General features: G+C 36.5%; 1 protein-coding gene and 1 pseudogene across 3 annotated transcripts in view; both read right to left on the reverse strand.

Annotated features, from left to right (window-relative positions):
* Positions 1-27,281, reverse strand: part of Rab3c (RAB3C, member RAS oncogene family) — a 185,498-nt gene that overhangs the window by 114,311 nt on the left and 43,906 nt on the right. The window lies entirely within an intron of this gene.
* LOC150064461 (protein tyrosine phosphatase type IVA 2 pseudogene) lies at positions 2,954-3,580 on the reverse strand (annotated as a pseudogene).

Consider the following 27,281-nt stretch of genomic DNA (forward strand, 5'->3'; position numbering starts at 1 on the left):
AAAGACGATAGTAAGAATTCTCACAGAATAATCAAGATACTCAATCATTTATGCAAGAATATAGAGGGGGAGAAATCAGAAAATAGGTTCAATGTAGATTAGCCCATCCTACTTCTTGTCTGAGTTCTTACCAGTCCAATGTAGCATGGAACTGGGAATTACATTGGTTATGGATTCTTCAGAGTTTAGATAAAGAAGCTGCCTAAGTGGTATACAACATTCTGGACAGAGTTTGAATGAGAGTCTTTAGAGAACTCAGAAAGAAAAAGACATGCACCCATTTACCCAATCATCTAAAAACAAGGACAGACTAAATCCTCTAGCACAACGATGTTCATTGCAGCACTATTTACCATAGCAAAGATATGGAACCAACCCAGATGTCCCTCAGTTGATGAGTGGATCAACAAGATGTGGTATTTGTACACAATGGAATTCTATGCTGATATCAGAAAGAATGACATCGCCCCATTTATAAGGAAATGGAAAGATTTAGAAAAGATCATATTAAGTGAAGTAAGCCAGACTCAAAGGAAGATAGGCCCAAGAGTCTCCCTCATTTGTCATAATCAGTAGAAACCTTGGGCTCTCCTAGCAGAGATTTACAGTAGAACAAAATCTAGAGACATAAGGCCAAATAGTATGACACTAAATGTAAGGACCTCCAGGATAAGGAAACAAAAGCCGTATAATGATTGTTGTCCTTAATGTACTCATCTCTTTTGCTATCCCTTGGTTATCTCATATTGTTACAATATTTCACCTTATCTGATATATTTTTTGAGCATGTAAAACATGTTTTATTGTTCTTTAAAAGGGTTCAGGGTTTGGCTTTAATCAGGCTGCACACATCTCATCAGTCTCACATCTCTCTCCATGTCAGACTGGCTTCAGCTAGCAATACTTCATTAAATCCAAAAAAACAACAAAAAGTTTTAATTTTGAGAGAAAGAAAATCCAGTTCTGAGAACATTAGTTTGTAATTTAAAACAAAGTAAGGGCAGGTGTTTCATGTTGCTTTATACACCCTTTGCACACAGAACCAGGAATGTAATTCTCCTTAGGCAGGTACAGACACTGATGGGCAATAAAATTTAGAGCATGTCAAATGAAAAAGTTTTCTGATGGTATTGATCAAAACTCTTAGAATCAACAGCTTTTATCTGCATTTAGAGGGTATGATGTTCTGATCTTGAGTCTATATTGTCTACTGTCATGTTCAAAAATAGAATTTTGGTTAGTACCATAATTTTTTTAATTTTAAAATTCTAAAATGAATGGCAAAAGGCATTATTTTTATTTTCTGGTATGAGAAAGGAGAACATCTACAGATTTGCACTTCGTTAAAAATAAAAACTCTGGCAATAGGAAATAGGCAATTTACATAGCCGGCCAACATGTGAGGTATTATCATCAGTGTGAGAGGAGGTCCTAAGTCCATTTCTACTCCTACCTGATGCTACAAAATGAGAAGCTTATAGCTCGGCACAGCAAATTCCAGTGGGACGCGAAGACTCTAAGACTGAATTCAGAACCTTTTGCAGGGCATACTAATCTGCAATTTAATTTTTACATGAAAAATAGTGTAAGAGCTCCTGACGAAGTCCCTCCAATCACTTTGTCATTGCAGCCTGGTTCTAACAGCCTTCTGGAAATGAGGAAAATGTTAACTCCAGAGGAGAACCTGCAAACATGCTACCACATCACTTCCCAAGCAACATAATCCCTGTGCTACTTATCTGGGTTGCTTGGTATTGCTTGTTTACGCTGCCTGGTACAGCCTGTGGACACACACTCACTAGGCATTGCTAACTCCAAACCAGTGACTTTTCGCTTATCTCAGAAAGAACCTAGTAAGAAAATAGCAAGGCAATCAGTGGCTAAGCAATTTGTATATATAGGGAACCGTTTGGAAAATCACTATCCAGGCATTTCTCAAGACAAAAATACTGTGGAATTGCTGTTGCTTTCTGGAAATTTAGGGTACAAAATACATCCTAAAATAATTTGAAGCTATAAGCATTCTGACATTAATTTTAGACAGAAATGTCAGAATAGAGCTATAGGCCCCAAATCTACAGTGCACCATTGTATACCAATTCTCTGCCTGGACACATCTTTAGTAATAGCCTGAGTTTGTCTTTTCAGCAAACAAGATTCTGGGATACCCACTTTTCAATGGTTGAAAAGAGATTACTACTTTCAGTTAAGTTGTATGAGCACACTCCTCTTCAAATGCCATTTCCTAGTAATTTCCAAAAACAAATGCTCCTGGCTATTTTGCTTAATATTAGATTGGGGCTTTGAAAAAAAATTAACATGAACACACCATGGTCAGTAAAGACTAAAAGCCACCTGGGTCATTTACATACATAAGCATAACTTTGTTTTTTTGGTGCTCCTCCCTCCCCCAAAAAAGTGCCCAGGTGGGCTTAAGGCTGCCAGACTGCACGCACAACTACAGCGACAATGGCTTCTATTCCATCTACAATGCTTATCAGGGAAAGGCAGGGAGCAGTACAGAGGAGAAAAAAAAAGGGGGGGAAATATACGCCTCACACCACAAGGTCTATGTGCCAAGCATATTGGAAGAAAATGTGCTCCCCTAACAGGTAGTTCTGCACAGGTTAATAATTTTCTGGTTTTCCTTACAGACTATTCTGAAAAAGTTTAAAAAAGATATTTTGAAACCATTCTATCCTGGCAGAAATCAAAACTCCAAACTAGGAGCAAAATCATCCTTCACTGAATTAATCCCTTTTTCATTTCTCAAACATTTTATTCATGTTATAGAGGGACTTTTTTGTTTTGTTTTTCCCAATCATTAGGAGTTGAGGAGTACTGAATCTATCACTACTTTGATGATATAGGTAAGATTCCAAATTCATATTTCCAGGTACCAAGAGTTCCCTCTAAATGCCATAATCGATTAAGCCTTTCTTTGTCTCTCTCTCTACTGAATGCAGCAATGCCCACTGGTATCTCTGAAGGTCGGTATTTTTCCAAGTAAAGCAGCTGTTTGGAACTGAATGCTCTCCTTCTTTTTTGTCTTATAAACTGAACCGCATCTTCATACTTCATTCCACATTCAATCAAAGCAAGTGCAACCAGCACAGGTGCCCTTCCCAATCCTGCAACACAATGCACTGCAACACAGCAACCTGGCTCTTCACGAAATTTGTTTTTTTAACAGGTTCAGCCAATTATCTACTATCTGATTAGGGGGTGGAGCTCCATCATCAAATGGCCAATCTAGAAAATGGATTCCTTCTTTTTCAACTGGAGCTTTATCATATGTTGCATCACAAACTCGAACCTAAGTTGTCACTCCATACTTCTTAAGTTCCTCTGGAACTTGTTGAGAGTAGCATTGGTAGGGTTGTGAGTTATCAGAAATCGCATATTCTCATAGAAAATCTCCACAGGGGCTGGACGGTTCATTATGGAAAATAAAAAAGTGAGCGTGCTTATGTGAGTGTGAAGGGGAAAAAATGAAAAAAAAATCAATAAATCTTGAAATGCTTCACAGCAGAAAACATTAAAAAGACCACTAAAATGCCTATTATTGACCAGTATTTTCTCTATTCAACTTGTTTATTCCTTATGAAGCTTCTCTCTTCAAGATAGGCAGAAGCGTTTAGAATCCACTTGAATCCAAATTCAACTTGGGCCTCCATGTCTGCAGATAGATACCTCCAACTCCAAAATAAATAAATAAATAAAAAACAATACAAAAAAAAACATCAAAAAAACCAAACCAAAACAAAACAAAAAACAATCCAACTACATACAAAACTTAAGCAGCCTTTACTACATTTAGGCACTAGTGAGACAAGTTTAAAAGTGTAAGTTGTTTTCCACTTTAGCTTACTTGATAATTAATTTTATTGGAGTCATTAAAAGAAATATGCTTTCAATTAAAACGAAAAGCCAATTATTTCTGAGGCCAGTCATGTTGTCCAGATTCTTCAAGGCGATGTTAATTATGGCACATAAAACCTCAAGCTCACTTGTCAGCAAAAACGCTGTGCTGAGCCTGGCAGAAATCTGCCCTCACACTCAGAATCGCCATAAATGTGCAACGTATATTCCAACGAAAAACGCTGGCGAACTGGGGACTGGGCATTAAAGTCCAGCGGTGGTGGGAACGAGGAGGAGCCTCTCTCCTCAGTCACCTTGGCGGCTGGCAGCAGCAGCTTTAGCGGTGGTGGTGGCAGCGGTGGCGACAACTCCCCACCAACCTCGGCGCGAGACACCCAGCCCGGCCCAGCTGCAGCGAGGATGGCAGCACATGTCCAGGAGTCCGTCTTGCTGCTGTTGCTGCCCCTGCTGCGGCGTCTCCTGCCGCTATCGCCAGGGCCGCCGCTGCTGCCCCGTGGCGTTGCCCTGCACCATGCCCCGCCGCTGCTGCCACTCCAGCCACTCCAGACAACGAGGGTTACTCGTTTATATGTGCTTAATTGGTTATTTGAAATTGGATAGGGAAGGGGAGAAATCAAGATGGGGGGGAGGAAGGGGAGGGAAATGGGGACCATGTCACGAGAAAGGGTATCAATATTTGTGAAGTAATGCACCTTCTATCTGGTGAATATAATGTAACCTTTCTATTAATTACAATAAAAACATCTAAATAAAAAAATAAAATAAAAAAGTTTTGATATGCTTACACCCCTTGAAACACAGTAAAAATAGTGAGCATTTTCAAGCTCCTAGTGCTAATATATAACATTTCCTTATTCAAAGAAATAATGATATATTTTCTTTTTCTCTAGATTGTTGGCATTTCTATAATTTTGTATTAATTGAGTCAAGCAATATATATTGGGTGCTGGCTTCTCTCAGGATAATTATTGTGAAATATATCTATTGTATTGTAAGTATCAAAAGTGCCTTTCCATTTTATCACTAAGTAGGACTCCAATAAATGGATTTGTCACACACACACACAAAAAGAAAGAAAGAAAGAAAAAGCCATGTACCGTGGAGCTTTACAAACATAGAGACTTCTCTAAGATGAGACTAAAGGCAAATGATTGGTGGGAGGAAGTACCCTGGGAGGCGGCCTGCCAGTTTTCATGGTATAGCAAAATGAAGGTGCAGCCAGATGGGGCCATGTTAAAGGAGCAGGCTTGAGCTTCATGGGGAGGAGAACCACCTGAAGGAGAATTTTGATGCCAGTAGAACAGGCACAGAGTGAACACTGCAGGCCTAGGTAAAAATCCCATAAGCTTATGAGCTATATTATAACAGATACACCTTGAGAAATCCCATTAATAGAAATCCTAAATCTTAAAAGAGAAAAATGTAATGACTTGTGCAGTGTGTCTGGGGATGCTATTGACTAGGGTCATTGTGCAGTCATTTGCTTAAAAAGCAACAACAACAACAAATATAGACAACAATATCTCTGAGAGATGGTGAGGCATGGTGGGGCATGTTGAAAAAGCACATTTCTTTCTCATCTCAGTGTAACTGTGACTCCCATTTGCTATGCTTGAATGCCTGCCATGTGTGGAAATGAAGCAATGGTGGTTTTCTGCTGAGAAGAAAATTTGAATAGCAGATGGAAGTGAGAATTGAAGCACTTAAATTGTGATACAGAGACAACTTAAAATATATCTTTACAAATGAATCTTGAATATTTGAACCAACATGTTACTGCAGAGATGAGAGTTAAAGAAATTTGGTTTCGAGAAAAATAAATACTCCATTAATGTGATCTAAAACCCAGTCTCAAAGAATTTAATAGGACAGTGTTTGTTTGTTTGTTTGTTTGTTTATTACTGGTCTCAGATCTTCAACATAGGGCCTTGGAAATGTAGGTTAGAGAATACCAGATCCTGGATCCTTCAGCCAAATGCTAATTTTGCTTTAGCTCATTTTTGGAAACAATAAAACATTTTATTTAGAATTAACCCTCTATGATAAGATATATTAAAATTACATTTATCCTAAAATACTAACTTGATGGCAATAAAAGTATAGTATACTAAAGTAAGAAAAGGAGTTAACAGCACTTGCTGGGTAACCAATTCTTTGTTACCATTATTTCTAGAACTCTTATTCACCATGTATCACTTTCCAATATTTTTAATTTCACTTAATTTCGTTGTCTTTCTCAGAGTGGAACTGCCTAATTCAGAATTTCTGAATAACAATTGCATTCCATTAGTATCTTATTTAGAAAAATGAACTGGCAAAGATTTTGGATATATGTATATCTAAAAGCAAATGAAAATTGCAATTGTTACTAAACATAAACTATATGCAAAATTCTTCTAAATTATATTCAGTTGAATTATATATTAACGCCCTATATAGCTTGTGAACTAAGTATGTATCTGTAGCCTTCAACCTGATATTGAGGAACCCTTACCTAAGCTCTATATTTAACCTCAGAAGTAAGTGACTCAGGGTGACCACTTGATGGATAATAAATGGAACTCAGAGGGTCTGGCAGGAGTTTCATGTCATAGATGCCATTCTATATTAACTAGGGATGGAACATGCAGAGTGTGACATTAAGGCAAGATCAAGCTGAGCAAGTAGTGGAAATGAGACCAGAGACACTGACCATAAAATTGACCAGGTTTTAAAATGTAGTCATTAAAGTAAAAAGAGTCTAGTTGCGTCACATAGCAGGCATAAGGCCTCTGCTGAACTCTTTTTAAAATTTATAAGATAGGCAAATAGTTTCAACAAGCAACAACTGAAGTTTTGTGTTATATGAATTTTGAAATGATAATCATGATTTCTAGTTCACGTTTTTAAGGCATGTTTCCAGTACCCCTCAACTTTTTTATGCTGGAAATGCATAATTACCTAACTTTTCTTTGAAATATGGCAAGTCTTCAAGGGGGATCTGGCAAGCTTAGACTATTATCACATTCTGCATAACTCAGGAAGTCCAAAGTCACCAAAAAGGAAAAAATAGTGGAGGATAAATATGTCTTTTCCTTAGATATTGAGCATAAGCCACTAGGTTGTTTAACACATTTTTCCTTCAATTATAACTGAGCCATTTTTTTTCAAAAATGTTTTCAATGCATCCTTTGGAATATGTCCTTAAGAAGTGTATGTATGGGGCCGGGAGTTTGGCCTAGTGGTTAAAGTGCTTGCCTAGCATGCATGAAGACCTGGGTTCGATTCCTCGGTACCACATACATACATACATACAAAAAAAAAGCTGGAAGTGGTGCTGAGGCTCAAGGGGTAGAGCTCTAGCCTTGAGAAAGTCCAAGGACAGTGCTCAGGCCCTGAGCTCAAGCCCAGGACTGGCCAAAAAAAAACAAAAAACAAAAAATAAAAACAAGAAGTGTATGTAGGCTTCACAGAGAGGGATTCATCACCACAAACATTTCCAGAGGGTTTGCAAAGACCAGGAATGATAACATTCCTGGATACTCGAAAGATAACTTTTGCCTTTGCCAAATAAAGCCCATATCTGAAAAAGATCTTATGGACATATGCATCAATAGATGAATATTCTGGAAATACTAGAAGTGACTCTGTAAAAATTCCTCTTTAAATCATCAGAACAAAACAGGATGAGGGCACAGAAGGATTAAACTACTTAGAAACCACCGCGTCAATCCATCAAAAAACGATTGTTTAAGGAATGTGCAGATTTCATCTGTTCATTTTGCATGTCCAGATATAAGCTGTACAAAGTGAAAATTTTCATAATGACATTTCAATTTCCACTTCACTCTAGTCAAAATGGTTATCATCAAAAAATAAACAAACAGGGGCCGGGAGTTTGGCCTAGAGGTAGAGTGCTTGCCTTGCATGCACGAAGACCCGGTTCAATTCCTCAGTACCACATACATATAAAAAAGCTAGAAGTGGTGCTGAGGCTCAAGTGGTAGAGTTCTAGCCTTGAGAAAGTCCAAGGACAGGGCTCAGGTCCTGAGCTCAAGCCCAGGACTGGCAAAAAAAATAAAAAATAAAAAAACAAACACTAAAATGCTGGGAAGGAATTAGGAACTGAGAAGTAGGAAAAGAATTCTTCTGGTGGAAATATAAATTAATGAAGTCACTATGGAAATCGTATGGAAGTCTTTCAAGAAATTAAAAATAGAACTTCATATGACCTTGTACTCTACCTGAGTATATATCTTTATAAAAAATCAGTCAAAGTTACTATAGAGACACAAGCATACCTAAATTTATTATTGAACTATTCTTAATAGATGAATTATAGAATTAGTCTTAGTCTCCATCAATATATAAATGATCCTTGATGAGAACTGAACAAAGAACTTTTGATTTATTTGGGCATTGATCTTAATTGAAAGGATAGCATTTAGAATCATGACAGATTCCTGGGGCACAAATCACATTTTCATAAGTTGATAGATTCCTCCATCACTCTCTGTAGTTAATGGTACTAGATCTATTTTATAGATGAAAAAAAATCAAACCACAGAGTAAGAAACTTATTTAGAAAAAGTGAATACAGCTTGTCTGTGGCTCACATCTCTAATTGTAGCTACTCAGAAGTCTGAGATCACAGAATCGAAATTCAAATCCAGCCAGAAACATTTTTCAGCAGAAAAATCTGAGACATCTTCTCCAATTTTTCAGCAAAATTCCTGACTGGAGGTGAAGCTAAAGTGTTAGCTGTGGTAGAGTGAGCATACTGAGCACAAGTCCCTGAATCCAAGCTACAGTACTGTATAAGAAACAAAGCAAAACAGAAAAAAAACATGCTTGCTTAATATAAATTTAAAAATGAGTAATCAAGGGAACTGTGGCTCCAAATGCATCTGGGTTGCTGGCCAGCATGGCTATTGTCTCTTGCAATGTACAACCTGACCTCAGATCTGGGATTTATACCACCACTCTCATATGTACCTTAGATTTGGGACAAGGTAGGTTGTTGGAAAGTGGGTTGAATGTGAGATAAGCCCAGGCCCAGTGATAATTCTCCTCCATGGTCTAGTAGCTTCCTGTGTGGACTGGAAAGAGCAGGGGGCAGCTTGGTACACAGGGACTTGCTTCTCAGCAGAGGAATGTTGATTTCTCTAAGTGGGGAAATGATACCATACTTCAGGAGAACATTTAGGGTAGGGACTTGAGTTCAGCACTACCCAAGGACATATTTGAAGGTCATCAACTGCTTGGGCCTAGAATTACAGAATTAAACATATTAGGTGAGATTTATAGTATGAAAAAAACACTAGGAAAATTGCTATGGAGTGAATTGTGTCCTTTCCTAAATCCTTATATTGAAACACTTAACTCAACATACTGGGGGATTGGGTATTTGGGAAATAATTAGTTCAAGACAGTGAAGTCCTCATGAAGGGATTAGTGCCCTTTCCCTGCTCCATGCAGTCTTTCATGTTGTGTGAAGATGGACTGAGACAACTGAAATCAACCAGGCATCAAGAACCAAGGAGGCTCCAGGAAATGAATGAGGTAGCACGTGGACCTTGGGCTTTCAAGTCTGTATATTTGTTAGAAACAAAGGTCTATTGTTTGAGCTGTCTATGATTATTCAAATAGAAGTGTAAGTAGGTAAGCATAGAAATTTTCACAGGAGAAAATGGGAGACTGGAAAGAACCCTAAGGAACAAGCCTATGATTCTAACCTTGGTTTAGACACTAGTAAGAATGACTTATCTCCAAGAAATATAAACATAACTACATAGACATAAAAAATCAGTAATGGGATATATACTCTATAGACATAGTTTTATTATATATATTAATATGCATCTATGACATACAAACCCTCAGCTTAATTTTATTTATGTTCTAAAATGTATGTGCCAGTGATTGTATAGATTCCCTTCTTAAAATCTTGTTTGTTAAACATGACATTTCAAATATGATGTAAACATCAATGTTAATAAATTCTTTTATAAAAAAGAGTGACTTATACCTCTCAGTGACATTGTTTTCAATTACAAACGTATATTAAACTAAATTCTTGGAAATTAAAAAATTTTGTTGTTTTTATAGTTGACCTTGATTATGTCTTGTGATCCTCTTCCTACAGGGAAATTGGCTGTGGCATTCATTAAAACTATTAGTTCTGTTTTAGTAATGATCTTTTAGAACACTCAGTGCCAAAGGTATTTTCAGTTATTTTGAGTATAATTAACTAGAATTCCAGACAGATATTAAAATCTAATTTAAAACTAGATTTGTCTCCCAGGATTCTAATCTTCTTCCCTCATATCCAAGCTGCAAATAAATTCTAGATTGTGAGAACCATTTCTTTGCAAGTTAATTTCTCTTTTTATTTATCTCTCAGGTTCAGGTCAATTTGCTTTACTTAACATTCTAATCACTCTTGAAGAAAGGAAGAAACATCAGCAAGGCTTTATGGTAGGCAATTAAAATTTAAAACAATAATGAAACTGCACCATTGAAATACAATATTAATTTAAAGACACATAAGAACATAAGAGCTCTGTTATAGACTGACAATACCTATTATGAGAAAATTTTTATTCTATCAAGTCTTTTCCCACAGTTTTATATCCATGTTACAACCACATGTTTATATCCATGTTACAACAAAAAGTGTTTCGTGAATTTTACTTTCCTATTAATGTGGTTTTAACTCAAGATCTCAAGTTTGCTTGCTTGCTTGTCCGTCACTCTATGCTTAAAGATGGCCCTAGCCTGTAGTTTTACTGGCTGTTTTGTAGATAGTGTCTCTCAGATTCTTGTATGACCTTAAACCATGATCCTTCAAATCTCAGTCTAAGATTACAAAGTTTGTTTTGTAAGAACTTTTAATAGTTTTGCATTCTGATAAAAGGTTGGAACTAACATATATATATATGTGTGTGTGTGTATGTGTGTATATATGTGTATAGACATGTATGTTATATAATATATATGCTATATGTTAAATATAATATATCTATATACAATATACAAAATGTTTTATATATTACATATTATAATTATATATTAACATATACTATATCATATACATACAGATAAATTTTTATTTTATAGGCATACCTATACAAATTTTATTTATATATGTATACATATGAAGGTAATTTTTGTTAATATATACATGTATAATATCACTATGAAGTAGATGTCAAGATATTATCTTAGCAGTGAAACCAGGTTAAAATATAAAAGGATTTCAAATTTACAAAAATAAATTTTCCCTAGCATAATTAAAGTTTCATTAAAAATACTAATGATTTCTTTCATTGAAATGCAATGACATAATTTCTGTCAAAAGTAGTGTACAACAACACACATAAAACTATTAGGAAGGTAACTGTTCCAGAGTAAGTATATCCTATCTCATAGGAATTTTGTTTGGCTCCATATAGCAGGCACATAAAAGCAGCTGTTTAACTAAGGAAATGATTTGATTAGGCTCCAAAAATCTGGGTTAGGCAACCGAGATCTGGTTTGGATGCTCCACTATGCTAACAGTTCAGTTTCTTTCCCCTTTTCCATGTGGATTTTGTTTTAATGTCCAGGCTTCACTGGACGGGGTAAAATGGCCAATCCTGTCCTTCACTTCTTTAGGTCAGCAGAAGAGTAGAACTTCCAGAAACCTATACCGTAGACTTCTAATTATGTCTCAATTGGTCATCAAGATCCATAGAGCTGTAAAGGAGCCTGAGCATCAAATTTTATATAACAGAGCACACAGCTACCATCTGTAAAACCTGCTCCCATTATCTACAAAGCTAATTCTGTGTGTGTGTGTGTGTGTGTGTGTGTGTGTGTGTGTGTGTGTGTGTGTATTAGTTTACATTCATTATACAGAGGGAGATTTCACTATTATATTTCCACACATGTTTACAATATGTTCCAATCTAATTCTGTTTTGTCCCCAATTATTAGTATATCATAGCTCTGTTGGGAAGGATATCAGACAAATAATCAGAAGTAACTATCAGCAGTATTACTGTAATGAGTTTACACATCACATGTTCTATTTTAAGACACCAGATAATTTTGTTTTCCAATGCTAATGGCAATTGGTTGTCTCCCTAGGACAAAATGCTTGAAGGTTCAGATGCAATAAAAGAAATCTTAAGCTCTGGTCTGACGTATATTTTACTATGCACGTCAGCACTGCACTGTTGTTTTTATGCCTCTGCTTAAGTTACAGCTACATTTTCCATGAATCATCACCATTACCCTATGAGTCATCCTACACTTTACTAGCTTCACGTTCATCCTCTGTCTTCAGAGAACTCATAATTGTCTCCAAAGGAAAACATAGGCCTTCTTGTTCTGACCTTACCTCAAAGCCTCCCTCTGTTTTCCACCTAAAGTTTAACTCAGAGATTACCAGCAGCCCTTCTCTCTAGTTTTGGTTATATGACTAACTGGCTGGATTAGTGTGTGTTTTTTTCAGAAATGCAATGCATTGCATCCACCTCAATCTTCTGGAGTCTGAATTTATTAAACTTCAAGAGTCTCATAGTTTAACAAATGTTCCGTGTGAATCTCAATGAGGCTTACATCTGAGTTAAAAACTTTCTCTAAGTGTTTTCAGTATATCTATCTGTAGCTTAAACACTCAGCAAAACTGCAGATGCTCACATATATAGACATTCACACAGAGAAATAGCTTACTTGTGTCAGTAGCAAAAATGCCTGGAATATTTTTATTTAATTTTACTTCAATAAAGCCTAAATGATTTGGAGAAAAGTAAACATTACCAGTATAATAAAATGAAGTAAATCTTATGAACTGTTCCAATTTCCCATGGGACAATCAGTGTCTCACTTACCCAATCCCTAATCAGAAAGCTAAATACTTATTATTTCACCCTCTTAACCCTGTGTGCAGCAATCTGTCAAAAGCAACGAAATGAAATATTGAAAAGTTTATCATCTATTTATAAAAATATATGAAGACATAGAAGAGTTTATTTGTATAGTGGGTGAAAGAAGATCTGCATGTATTTCTAGAATTTAGTTCAGGGTGTGGCATCCTTGGAAGATATGCGTATTTCTCCTCTTAACAATATCTAAAAGTATATCTAAGACTTCATGGAGTTTCAGAAAAAATAAATGTGTCAAAGGTCATTATTCATAAATATGTGAAAACAGAAATGTTTATTATTCAGTCATTTATTTGACAATACACTATATAATGTTACAATGTATGTGCATAACACATTGTAACAAAACTATGAAAAAGAAATTGAGTAAAATAGAGGTTGAGTATTCTGAATGAGAAGCAATCCTATGACTTGATTTTTTTTCAAATCAAGAATCCATCAAGTAATCAAGTAACAAAGAAATGAAAGCACATAAATTTGAGAGCAGTTAACAGACTAAAATGTACTTCGTCAATTTCAAATCACTAGTACTAATTTTGGAAATAATAAATAGCTTTCTGTTTCCTGCTAGAGTCGAAGGTTCATTTGTGTTCTGATAAGGGTATGTCATTAGTGCTTAAATTCTCAATAGTTTATAAGAAACAAGTAGAAATTTTATTAAAATTGAAATAAGTTATCACCAAAACTGCACACAATATTTTACCTTATATCATATGCTGACAACTCGAAAAAATGCTAATGAACTTGACATACTATTTATTTCTATTGCCCACAACATATGGTCCTGGTTTTACAATCATATTTATTCACCTGCTTAGTAGAAATAAATGAGAAAATTTTTGTGTTAAATTTTATACAAAATTGCCCTGATACAGAAATGCACAGTTGTCCAACTTGCAATAACATTCTGCTTCTGTCATCACAGTCAGTTATTTTCTTCATGCAGCAGCTCCTTCAGGAAAAAGTGTATCATATTGACAGGATCACTAACTTCAAAACAAACCTTATTTTGTTAAAATTTATATGCAATAAAACAATTCAGTTTACATATGGTTCAATGAGTTTTCACAAATACATTTGTTTACTATTACAATTAAGGAATAGAGAATACCTATCATGCCTGGGAGTGGGTCCCACTTATCTTTCACCTAGTAAGCCACTAAATATGATTTATATTACTGTAGATTAAATTTTGTCTGTTTTATAATTTCATATAAATAAAATCACTTAGCATATTATCCTTTATATCTGACTTTGCTTTTAATAATGTTTCTGAGATGCATCTAGCTCATTCAACCTGAGTCCCATTCCTTGACCTGCTCTGTGATTTTGTAGCCAATGACTTAATCTCTCTTTTTTTTCCAGTCCTGGGCTTGAGCTCAGGGCGTGAGCACTGTCCTTGGACTTTCTCAAGGCTAGAGCTCTACCACTTGAGCCTCAGCACCACTTCTGGCTTTTTTCTATGTATGTGGTACGAGGAATTGAACCCGGGTCTTCATGCATGCTAGGCAAGCACTCTACCACTAGGCCAAACTCCCGGCCCCTTAATCTCTCTTTTCTTGACTGAGAAACAGTTAATTAACATCTTCCCAGGTAGGTACTGTGAGAAGAGCATCAGCCACATGCACAGTATCCAAAAATTCTATCAGAATAACTGAAAAGAGTATAATTTTCATTACTACAGACTATTCCTTCACCCAAAAGAAAGAGAGACTATTTTTGAACTTGATTCAAGTATTATTTAGGTACATTTCATGAGAGAAATCGGCAGAAATAAAACTCTACAATCTTTCTTCACTGAACAAGATACTCTCCTATCTTGTTTCTTTCCTCTATTCTTTGAGCTCAAATAAATTGGTGGCAATAAGCTTAGCTTTGTCTGTCCTAGGTCTCATTTTGCTTCTTCAGAGAAAAAAATTTCTCAAGAAACATTTACATATATTTTCCAAGAAAATAGTGCATATGCTCTTTTGCTTTCCCTAGCAAAAGAGTGATAGAGAAGGACCTTAAGATGTCATACCACAAGAGTCCAGAATGAAAGACCACATCAAAAATGCCTTCTTTTTCTTTTTGAAAAGACCTCAGCATTCCTGACATGACTCCATCAAATGAAAAACAGGAATATGGGAGAGGAAGAGCATTGGTATATGTTAACTATTTCCTCCTCGATTGTTCATCTGTAAGAAATCTTTCCACGCACACTAGAAAACAACTGACATTCATACTTTATGGCTTTTACAATTACACATTCTGTTTTTCCTATGCTTTCTTGTTGATCTCTTCTGATAGGTACCCAATGGTATATACTTTCTCTTTTTGAATAAGCAACATTTATCAATATAACACAGCAAAATAAGCCGTTTAGTTACATGGATTATGTCTGGTTCAAATGCTCGAAAAATATAAGAGATCATAGTAGTCCATTTTAAAGTTAATCCATGTTTACAATACAAGGAGCATTTTATCCAGCAATGTAAATAGTAATTAGCAGTCACTGCAACCAGAGAGATGAACAGCTGGTTGAGACATGACACTGGATACAAGGAGTAAACCACAATGGTGGTATCCAAAGTTAAAGTCAACAACATAGTACAAGCAAAATTGTCACAAGAGAGATAAAAGCTATTTTAAGGAAATAAACCACAATTTACAGATAGATAGATAGATAGATAGATAGATAGATAGATAGATAGATAGGCAGACAGGTGCCTGCATACATATTTTAGATATGTAAGTAGGAATGGATAATTAATAACACCATTACTGTTATTTGCCAGGGAAATTATACAACCTTTGGGCCATGCTGTAGTGTCAGAAATAACAATGCTTTTCAGTTCCTATAATTATTTCATCTCTACAAACAGTGAGTAAAAGGATACATATAACTAATCAAGTTTTATGAGAAAAATCACTATTATTTCCTTAGAAAATGCAAATTGATTGTAGAAGCTTTACTTTATTGGAAATCTATTAAAATTATTGTAAAATATATTCCAGTTTTAAAGGAAATTAAAATAATTAGGTATAAGTCTTCATTCACAGTGTGTATGCCCAGAATAGAGTGTGATCATTCATCACTTTTAAAATTAACATGTCAGGATTAGGAGTGTGTCTCCAGTGCCTCTTTCTTAGGAAACAGGAGGCCCTATATTCAAACCATAGTACCACCAAAAAGAAATCAATTACTATTCCAAGTAAATTGTAAGCTTCAGTGATAAGGCATGTGTATTGACTATTGTATCCTTAGTACTTATAGCACAGTGCTTGGCACAATGCAGGGGTTTAAAACAATGAATAAATGGCCAGGTTCCAGTGGCTCACTATACAGGAGCTGAGAACTAGGGGATGAGGGTTCTGAGCCAAACCAGACAGAAAAGTCTGCAAAATTTCTTCTCCAGTTAACCAACCAAATATCTGGCTAGAGGACTAGTCTAGTGATAGAGCACCAGCTGTGAACAAAGAAAGCAGAGTGAGAGTACAATGCCCTGGATTCAAGCCCTGTTACTGGTTCTAAATAAATAAACAAGCAAACACACGGACAGACAGACAGACATATACAGATGCTAGTGGCTCATATTTGTAATCTTAGTTACTCAGAAGGCTAAGTTCTAAAGACTATGATTAGAAACACCCCATCTGGAAAATCTGTGAGAATCTTCTCACCAATTAATTTTTTTACAAAAGCCAGAAGTGGAGCTGTGGGTCAAGTGGGAGAGAGTTAGCCTGGAGTCAAAAAACTAAGGAACAGCCCTAAGGCCCTGAACTCAAGGTCCAGTATTAGCAGAAATAAAAAAATACTATATTATATATAATTTCTGTCTATATTTACATACAATTATATAGATTCTATATGTGTATATATGATTATAAATAGACACATGTGTATATGCACACTATATATTAAACTATAGACCTTCATTATATATAGTTTTATTTGGTTTTACACATGTGATAGCCTGCATATATATCATAAATACATATAATGCTATCACTACGATGTTAATATACTATTAATATGGAAACCTTAATTTGGAAACATTCATAAAATAAGTTTAAAGTACAGATACATTTCTACTAAAGTTTTCTCTACTGCTCTTGGATAGCACAACATCCCACTTGTACCCATCAGTTTGATGACAACTAGTCGCACATACATACTTGACAGAAAACAATCTACCAAGTCAACCTAGAAAAAGTCAGTGTCAGTCATGATTAAGACAACAGTCAGTGGTTCCATGTTCATAGCTACTGGAAGTTAAAGTTTCCATGTTACAACTCTGTAATCTGACTTAGTTTATGTCAAAGCACTCTGGTTTCTCCTACTGTTGTTAATCCTGTTGGATTGTAAATTAAAAGCAATTTGAATTTAAATAGGATCTCATTTGTATAAGTTCAACATCTCTATGTGAGTGACTTGAATGTTACATCTTCACAACAGAGACATTATTAGCCTTGGTGGAAACAAATGCCCAATTCAGGTAAGGTTTGGATAAAGGGATTATCCTGAATCACTTGTGATCTTGCTTAATTTACACATTTAACACTGTCACACATTTTCCCTTTTTCTTTGCCTTCAGGAGTAGTGGCTTTCAGACGAGCATGTACAATGATACTATGGAAGTTAATTTCCAACTGAGTTATAAGAATTTCTCAGTCAGTCTCAATAATTCATAGTAGAATTATGGAGGTCAATGTCTGTACTCAAACTATTCTGCAGAAATACAGCTACAAAAATCAGAGATAACAAACAGAGAACTACCACACCTGGCCATATTTATTTTTCCATAATCAATTGCCTTAGATATAACTTACAAATGTGATTAGGAAGGCTGATTAACTAAGGTATGTTAACATTGTATTATACACAGTTGAAAATAACACTCATATACCAATTACAGATGTGTCAAGAATTCATGGTTTCTCTTTGCTCAACTACTTACTGGAAGACTGGATGAATTCAGCTTGCATTATTCTTCATTCCTCATTTGAAAATCAGTTTTATATTTTGTTCTTTTAATCTAATTGCTACTCTGATCTCTAATGGTATGTTCGTTTTCTTTGACTTCTCTCACTAGCTGCCTTAATTTCTTTCCCTTGTTTCCTTGCTTTTTTCCCCCGAGTGTCTGCTAAATTACTAAAACAAGATATAACTCACAATTTAAATTTGAACAGAGGAAAGAGTTAGAAATGCTTATGTCATATTTAAGAAAATGTGAACTGGTGCAAAGCCAGTATTTAATGTTTCCTCATATAAAATGTCCCTGGCTTATGAGTTGAGATTTTCAATCCATGTAATTAGAGTTTCAAGGACAACATTATGCAGGGTTGTATCTCCAGTTTTAATGATCAGATGCTGAAAATTCTTTGCATATAAATTGTAAATTATCAGCAGATAGGCAGGAAGTCGGGAATGCACAAAAGAAAGAATAAATCAGAGCCTGTCACCAGCCAGGGAGGAATAGTGTAATTTGACACTGCAGTCGTGACTGAAAGACCAGCAGCAAATGCTGCTGAGGATTTATCTTTAGCTGTCTCCAACTGTCAAGAAAATGTGCCATTTGAGATGAGCAGACCATAAAAACATTAACTAAGACATGTTCATTATTTTGGCTAATAGAGTTCAGAGTTCCCAGAAACATAATATTGACCAGGCTGATTTTAATGAGGTAAGGATGAAAATCTCTGTTGGGAGGAGGCTGATAAGGAGAAGATGTCAGGGGGGTAATCTAGGATCTTGTATCCACTCCTTGAATCATGGGAGGACCTCAGGAAGTCAAGGAAGATTATGTTTCTGTGCACCTTGGGGATAAGGGACTCTTTGATGGTGAGGAGACTTGGGAGGGAAACAGGCATGGAGTAATATGTAGATGACTTTGGTTGCTAGATGACAAGTAGGTCTATATTATGGCAAGAGAATATGGAAAAGTTCAAGCAGGTATCAGCCATTAAACCCAAAGGAGCTCTCACAGGGAGAATGAGATTTAAATCAGATGATACTGACCACCATACAAATTGAAGCCAGAGACTTTGGCAAATGGAGCTTAGAAAGATAACCATCTTTCTAATGGGGAAGTTACAAAGTATTTGGAATTAGTACTAGACAAGCACCAACCAATCAAAAGGGACAAATGATGAGCTTTGCTAAAAAATCTGACTGAGTTATATTTTATTTTATTTTTTGCCAGTCTTGGGCTTGAGCTCAGGGCCTGAGCACTGTCCTTGGACTTTCTCAAGGCTAGAGCTCTACCACTTGAGCCTCAGCACCACTTCCAGCTTTTTTCTATATGTGGTACCGAGGAACCAAACCGGGGTCTTCATGCATGCTAGGCAAGCACTTTAACCACTAGGCCAAACTCCCGGCCCCAGATAGAGTTTTAAAACATTGTCCTAGATGTTTAGTCCTGGATGTGTAGTTTCTGGACTGTTAGGGGATCCAGGACTCACAATGTACCAAGTGGTGGAAGGAGACTTATAGAAGAACTTGAGACAGCAACTACATCATAGTATTATTGCTAATGACTAAATGTATAGTAGAAAGCGACTGCCTAGCAAGGGCATTTCTGGACTCTCTTTTCAGCCAAGATTGGTTCATATGACTACTTCTTGCCAAGTGAATGTGAAAGAAAGGGTGCTCTGTAAGCACTATGTGTCAGATTCACTTTTCACAGATGACAGAAAGAGTGTAAGGATATAGGATGATGAATCCTTTGGATGGAAGCACCCCAAGACATTGGGTTACTATTCAAAGCTCAAAAATGGAGAATTACTCCCAAAGAAAATCAGAATTGGACTTTATATGTCTTAGAAATTAAAAATTTGCTGAATTAACCTATTCAAGCATGGGGGATTTCTGTAATGGTGGTGGCTCATACCAGTAATAACAGCTACTGAGGAGGCTCAGGCTTATAGTTCAGAAAGAGAGAAGGGGGGAGGGGAGAGAGAGAGAGAGAAAAAAGGAAATGTCTTTTCTTTTAATGCACTGACTTCACATTGGTCAATGTAAGCAGATTCCAGATTCACTTGCCTCCCTGAAAGGCTATCAAATATTCTACAAGAACTTTTAATTAATAATTTAAGCAGATTTTGGGTTTGTTGGTAAATCTTTGAAACTGTTATATTGTAGAGTATCCTTTCTCTTTATATTACAGAAAATTATTGGGGGCTTCCATTTTTATTGAGATCATTTGCATTCACAAGTGTAAATCGAAAATCAACAGAAATCACATGTAAAACTATGATTTCAGGCCAGGAGTTTGGCCTAGTGGTAGAGTGCTTGCCTAGCATGCACGAAAACCTGGGTTCAATTCCTCGGTACCACATACTTAGAAAAAGCCAGAAGTGGTGCTGAGGCTCAAGTGGTAGAGTTCTAGCCTTGAGAAAAATCCAAGGACAGTGCTCAGGCCCTGAGCTCAAGCCCAGGACTGGCAAAAAAAAAAAAACAAAAAAACAACCCTGTGATTTCTGTGTAAGTCTACCCCCCTCCCCACACACACACTCAACACCTACCCCTTTACACAGACACCATAATCTCTGGAAGGGGATACATTAAGGAAAAAAATGTTTGTTCACCTAGAGCACAGCACAGAATACATAGAATTCATTTGATAAGTGTTGACTGAATGAGTAAATGAATGCATGAAGTCATTAGTACTATAAAAACAATGTACATAGGAAAAGGAAATCCTAAAGCCCAATCTGGGGTCTTCTAATTGACACTTCCCCATAAATTACTGGAATTTAATTTTTAGAAGGATTCTAATTTTAGCTTTAGTTTTCATGTTCCAGTGAGGGGATGGTAGATCTGGGAAATGAAGTAGTAAACTCATACCTAGGGAGCTGTACATCAAAACTATACATCAAAAGAATGCTATTTCTTCCCATACACTCTGCCACTTATAATTGTTGACTCAGTTGTTTCACAAAATAGAGAAAATAACATTCTTTTTACCTCAAATAGTTTCAGCAACCATGAGATGGTCTGCAAGTGATATATTGTACTCAATATTAAAAGAATATGGCAATCTTCACTATCTAGGCATACTTAATCAATTTGGGCACATATGAGGCTGTGTGGATGATTAATTCTGAGAGTTGGGATTATCTTTAACTGCAATATGTGATTAAAAAGATCCTATGACACTTATTTATCCTAGACTGAACACAATACCATCTGCTTTCAGATATTTTTGTAAAGTTGCTCGAAGGCATAAGTTGTCAGCTAAAGTGTGGAACTCAAAAGTTTTGTGGTCAGGAAGTTATTATTTTGTTCATCAGAAAATAACTGAAGAATATTATTAACTAAAGAGCTGGTGTTTAGGGATTTTTTAAAATCACTTTGAGAACTAACTTGTCTTTTAGTTGGTTTAAATGCCTTCACCAACAGGTTGTTCAAAATAGAAAATGTGGATTTGACTTGAAACCCAGCCTTTAAATAGTAGTACTGGATCAAACAACACACTGCACCTTTATGTTTAGATACTGCCTGTCTGACCCTATAGCTCATAATCAAAGAGTGCAAAAGAGGATGTGCTCTGCAATGAAATCATTATTCTCCTTAGCTGATCCTGCACTCACTCAATGATATAGCAGAAGGTGCCCCGGGCTGTGGAGGACTATTGTGTGTGGTGTCCAATTGAATGTGTTGGCTATAATTGATCGCTAATCTTACTATTTAATGAATGTACTAAAACCCAGGTTAGTAATGCATAGGACCAATGTTTCCTACTGCCTAAGTGTTGGGTGGTATAACTGCAAGAGGCAGTCATGTAAAAGTTGAGAGGCAGAAAAATTTAATTTTTATGTAGTTTATTTTACTGCATGCTCTGCCCCTCCACTTGCACCCTTTCCCACCTAACTTAACAAGCTTGGTGCATACCAGTAAAATGATCTATATATTCTTTTTTTTTGCCAATCCTGGGGCTTGAACTCAGGACCTGGGTACTGTCCTTGGACACATTTTACACAAGGCTCGCACTCTGTCACTTGGGCCACAGTGCCACTTCCAGCATTTTTGTCTGTATGTGGTACCAAGGAATTGAACCCAGAGCTTCATGCATGCTAGGCAAGCACTCTACCACAAGGCCATTCCCAGCCCCCTCTCTTCTTAATATACCACACAGCAGGCCTGGAAGACTGCCAAGTGCCTGACAGAATACTGTATCTGCTTTATAAGTTCTAATGTAAAGCTTACTGGATTAAGAAGGCTTTTCTTGGAAAATCTCATGCATAACAGATTAAAAAAATTAATGAATTCAAGCAACTAATTAATCTATTGATTTCAATGAACCTATATCAAGTGTAAATATGTTCAAGGCAACCTGCTATGTGTTTTAGGATGCAGAGGCTGAGGTTAATTTAACATTTCATTCCCCTCAAGAAATGGATAAGGAAAAGCTGTTTTTTTTGTTTGGTAGTTTGTTTTTTGCCAGTCCTGGGCTTGAGCTCAGGGCCTGAGCACTGTCCTTGGACTTTCTTAAGGCTAGTGCTCTACCACTTGAGCCTCAGCACCACTTAGGGCTTTTTTCTATGTATGTGGTACCGAGGAATCGAACCGGGTCTTCGTGCATGCTAGGCAAGCACTCTACCACTAGGCTAAACTCCCGACCCCAGGAAAAGCTGTTTTTAAGTGGTAACTATAGCATATGATGTTAGACACAGTAAGAGAAAGCTTGATAAGAACATAGAGGGGTCCCTAGCCTGGCCTTAAGACAGGGATGGATTATGTCTCAGAGGCTTCCTACAGTTCAGTCTTACTGCAGAGGCAGAAAATCAGTAGGCTTTCAACTTTTCTGTGAAAATGTTAGCAAAGGAATGTTAGTAAAATTCTATACTGTTAGACTACCCCTTACATCCCAGAGACCAGCTATGGCTCTTCCCAAATCACAATAAGCCAAAGTGAAGGCAAATAAAGTTGTTCCTGAAGATTCAACCCCTTTCTGGTTTTGGAGTAAGTAGCCTAAGCCTCTCAAATCCAGTTCCTGCTGGAGCAGCAGTGTCCTGAAGCCCCCTGTATGTATGCCTTGATCTCAATGCCTTGCTTCCCATCACCATCTTTTTTCTCAACTGATTTCTGTTTGCTCTCTGGGCTCAGGGAAGTTACCATTTCTTCTAGAAAAGCCAGTTAGATGATGGGTAAGTGGATAAATGAAAGAACACAGGATGCCTTGATTCTCTGACACTTTTTAAGAGCCTCCAGCACTTCCAATAATTATTCTATATGAAGAGGAATTGCTGCTCCATTTCTTTTTTCTTTTTTTCCCCCCCTCGGGCTTGAACTCAGGGTCTATCCTTGAGCTCTTGTGCTCAAGGCTAGTGCTCTGCCACTTGAGCCACAACAACACTTCCAGCTTTTTCTGTGAATGTGGTGCGCAAGACTCAAAAAATAGCAAAATAAATACTTCACTTGGGCTTTGTTGATGTGGTTTAGAGGATAGATTTTCCCATTGTGTGTTCTGTCAAGCCTGTACAATCCTCCCATGAGGGCCACTTACCAGTGTGAAAAAGATAGATGGACTCCTACCACATACTGTTACCATTTCTTTTCATATTGATCAACAGAATCTGAATAATTTTAGCACAAGAAACAGGCAAAATGAAAATAAGGAAATGAATTAAAACTTTAGAACCAAGAAGACCTGATAGGATGTAAACATTTCTTCTCAATTCCTGGTTTCTCTATCCAGTTGGGCAGGAAGAGCAACAGTCTGGAGTGGAGCACTTCTGTCATCTCTCCAGTCCTCACTCAACACCACTCAGAGTGATTCATCTTGTTAGAGAGATGAGGGACAAAATAAAAGCAAGCAAACAAGCCATCATCCTGCAGAGTTGGTATTCTTCTCTGCTCTTCAGAGATATAAGTTCCAAGATGACCCACTGACAGCTGCAGGATGGGACTGGGAGAGAAAGCTAATTCTGGCCTTTCACACCTAAGCCACTATCTGCAATATCAACTGTTTCATTAGAAAAGGTGATATGGGATTGTGTCTCCCCCCCTGCAAATTCAGATAAAACAGTAATTGTTTATGTTGTTTATTTTTGCAAAGTTTTTGGACTATAACTAGACTAAGCCTGGACTTAGCCAATACTGGGTTATAGGAAGTGTGGTCATTTAGACCACAGACATCTTAAGTTTGTATCTTGTCTCTTGTATTTATCATCTATGTGCTCTTGAGAATATATCATAACTTCTCTGTGTTTCACTTCCCTTGTACAAAATAAAATTAGTAATGCTTATCTATAGAGTTATAGCACACATGCTGCATCTGAGCTAGCCTACTCATTCCTTTCTATGACCCATTTCTTTTTTCTTTTTGCTGGTAGAACTGTTTGAATGCAAGGCCTGGAATTTACTCAGCTTGCTTACTCAGATGGAACTCTTGAGCCTTGCTTTCAGCCCAGCTTTTTGGCTAGTTAATTGGAGATGGAATCTCTTTCTGTCTGGGTGCTGGCTTTCATCCAGATCTTAACTTCTTGAGTAGTTGAGATTACAGGTGTGAGCCACCAGTGCCCAGTTGTCATTTCAATTATTAAATCACATCATTTGGTTGACGGGATGCAGTGGCTGTCAGCCAAATATTGAATTTAAACATAGTGAATCATTTAGCTTGAGTCATTACTGAGGCACAGAATCCTAGAACAAAAAGGGAGTTGAGAAATCTTAGCTTTAGATTCTAGTTCAATGGAAGATCAAATGGACTGAGAACTGAAATAGTTCATGTAAGAGTGTACATGAAAGTAGCAAGGCTTGACATTCTATCTAGCTAGACACTCTATGTATTAATTTTCTCTTTACTGTCACTTTCTTCCTCGTAACTATGATCTCTATGAACTGCTCTTCTCACACTCATTCTACTTCTCTATTTTCTGCAGTATGTCTAGTAAGCAACCACATCATATCTAACAAATTTAGTACCAAGCTTTGATAAAAATGATAAGCCTAATAACAGCAATGGACATTCCTTGAGTTTCACAGAATATTTTTCTGATACAGAAATCTGAGGTATGAATAGCCTGGAATGATATCATAACAAAAAGAAAATTTGCACTGTTGATTTACTAGCATCAATGTACTGCCTTGTTCTTTACAACCAAGAGCATTTTAAAGTCAGATATTTAGGGTTTTTTTGATTGTTCTTTCAACCCACTGCTTCTTCCCTAGGGAACTCACTCTTCTATTTACCATATCCCAGGAGGTGAAAACTAAATATAGTATTGAAGTAAAATCCCTGTGAAGATAATAAACGATTTTATGAAAAGTAAAGCAGGAAACCTTTTCAGGAGTGGTGTTATAAGTAATTGGATGTGGCTACACAAAGCTATGAATTTAGAAATAGGCAATTTCCAATAGGGAACTCAGACGTTCACATATAACGGCCTGAAAGGAAGAAAATCATTACTTTCAATCATACATCAACCTGGAAGTCAAGTCAGACACTTTAATGTATGTTTTTGACTGACAATTACAATTTGCTTAAATTTCCACAAGGAAAATATGGTCCATTTGCGGATAATCTATCTGTACATACATAATTGCCAATTATGTATCATCAGGAATTGGATATCTGTCAAGCTATAGTATTAGATTTCCTGGTATAAGACATGTGGTTGACAACTCCACCAGATAATTACAGTACTAACAGATAAAAGAAAATTGCTCTTTAACAACCCTCAATAATACTTCAATATGGAATCATTCTTCAGTAAGTTTAGGAGAAAACAGTTGAGTGCCTTATTTTATGCATATTTAAATATTCTGCATTCTGATGACAACAGTGGTGATTTTTAGAACACAAAAAGTAATCTTTATTCCTTCTTCAGAAATTGATCATCTGTTTATTTATAGAAATTGAGAGGCAAATTAACTGGCTACAATGTTAGCAAAGTTGTAGAACTGAGTATAGACTAAAAAATCAATTAAAACACTAATGTTCACTTACATTTATATGTGCTTAAATTGACAAAGCAATAGTTGTTTTATTTTCCACAACTTACTGGCCTTCTATGAAATATATTTAAATAATAGGAAAACAAAAAATGTAGTTAGGGAAGGGAGCATCTTAAGAGAAATTGAGTCAGATAGTGTCCTGGGGTGAAGAATATGACTTCTATGGATTATATCCAAAAGTTACTTAATGTCTCTGTGTTCTTTCAGTCACCCCTTATGAGGAGAATAACAATCGACTTTATAGATTGTAAGAGGATTTAATGGCATAGTAAGAGACGCTATCGGCTTGTCATTATTAGAGCACCTGAAGACCTCAGGAGAAAATATAAGAAGTCTATGATTTACAAAGAAACAGTTCCATTTTTTAAAATTAAGTTTGAGTGACAGTAGCATGTAGCTGTCTAGTGGGTCTCATGCATGGTGCAGAGGGCAAGATCTGACACCAAGAGATTTGAGATATAAACAAGCGAAACTGAGACATGAACATAAAAAACGAAAAAGAGGCTGAAGAAAAAAGAACAAAGGAAAAACCCAAGGAGTCTCAAATTAATAGGAAGAACCAAACAAAAGGAACATCTAACAAAAATAGATTTGAAGAAATGGGGAGACAGAAGAATCAAACAGCCTTCTACCCTGGAACAGAAGTGTGATTCAAGGAGAATATGACCACTGTGGCCTACTGAGAGTGTAGTATAGCTGGAAGCAACAACGTTCCACCCTCAAGTCTTCTGGGGGCCAATTCAGTTTTCTACTCATTTATTTACTCATTTACCACTTGCTCTGATTAATAACCCGTAAAAATCAATGAGAATCTACAATGTGAGGTTGAACCCAGCCTTCCAGGAAAATCAGAAGCAGTGAAAGCAGATGATTCACTCACATGACTCCAAGATGCTTGGTTTGATAGGATAAATCAAAATGGAAGGAAAGCTCCTCTTCTTAAAGCAAGGATGCAAAATACAATGCAATGTACTTCAACTAGAATTGGTTTGCAAAAGCCCCCTTGTCACCTGATAGAAAAATTAGTATGATTTGGTTTCTCTCTAAAGTCCTAGTTTAGCAATGTGGTCATCATTTTATAATGCTGGGAAATCTGGCCAACATCCATTGAAAGAGGGCATCTTCTCTCACAGCACTGTTTCAGTGAGATTGATTGTATCGTCAGTGATTATATATTCTCTCCTTCCATTTCAGTTACATTTGCCCATAGTTAGGAGAGTATTTATAGAGTCAAATATTTCAGCTGCATCCTATATATCACCTGAAGCAAGGCAGCCTGAAATAAAAATGGCACTGAACAACATGGAAGTAATTATTATTTATAATTACTTCCTCACGGTATGTTGGCTCATAAATTTTAATGGAGTACTCTCTGCAATGGTGATTGCCAACCTTCTTGGCATCTCTTGGATAAATGTTTATCCAAGCAGGAATAATATAGTCTAAAATGATTTCATAGTCAAACTTGAATCTTCCCTTCCTATTCTCCACTTGAGGCTATTTTAAAGGAATAACAAGTCGGGGGAAAGAGAGAAATGACAGCTACC

Source organism: Megascapheus bottae, chromosome 4 (assembly GCF_031878675.1).
Source record: "Megascapheus bottae isolate mThoBot1 chromosome 4, mThoBot2.hap1, whole genome shotgun sequence".
In the NCBI taxonomy this organism is placed as follows: Eukaryota; Metazoa; Chordata; class Mammalia; order Rodentia; family Geomyidae; genus Megascapheus; species Megascapheus bottae.